Below are 842 nucleotides of genomic sequence, written 5' to 3' on the forward strand. Positions count from 1 at the left end.
AACCTCTTTGTACTTCCAGTTTCTCATCAGTAAAATAATATGAGCTAATAAGAGGCAAGAAAACCAGTCTGAAAGAAGAGTTTTTAAAAAATAGCTCTGGCCAGGTGCTCAGCTGGTTGGAGTGCTGTCCCATGCACCAAAAGGTTGTGGGTTTGATCCCTGGTCGTGTTCCATCCTTAGGACACAACCAATGGATGTGTCTCCCTCACATCTCTCTCTCTCTCTCTCTCTCTCTCTCTCTCTCTCTGTCTCTCTCTCATATCAATAAAGCATATCCTTAGGTGAGGATTAAAAAAAAACAAAACAGAAAATAAAAATGTAGAATTCCCTCTCGAACATAACTTCTGTTTTTTCCGTAAGTGCAGATTTGTAGAAGGAAAGGAAGAGTAAAAGAGGTCACCACGTTATTGGCCACTCACATATATAAACCCCCAAAGAATTTCAGTTTGTTGTTTACTTTAGTTCAGGTTCAAGCAATGTATTCCCTGCCTGAAAAACTCATATGGTTGGGGTTTTATCTAATAGTCCATTATCTAATGGTCCATTAAATTTGTACCTACCAAGTCTACCTAGACATTCAGGGATATACTTCCAGATTTTCTTCTTTTACTCTCTCTAGTACTTTTTTTTTTTTTTTTAAGAAGAAAGGAAATTTATTAAAGCATACTGAAGTGCTCATAGAATTTCCAAGAGGGCCAGTCTCTGAAGAACAATATCTAAATCATAACATAAGTGTTTCTCTGGGGACTACCAAGCCAGAGGGAAATAACAGACACAAATAAGTCTCTACTGGCTGAACAGACTGGTTAGTGGCTGTAGACACAGAGTGGCTTTGGCCTTGG

Source organism: Furipterus horrens, unplaced genomic scaffold (genome assembly GCF_987537825.1).
Source record: "Furipterus horrens unplaced genomic scaffold, mFurHor1.1.pri manual_scaffold_5, whole genome shotgun sequence".
Taxonomy (NCBI): domain Eukaryota; kingdom Metazoa; phylum Chordata; class Mammalia; order Chiroptera; family Furipteridae; genus Furipterus; species Furipterus horrens.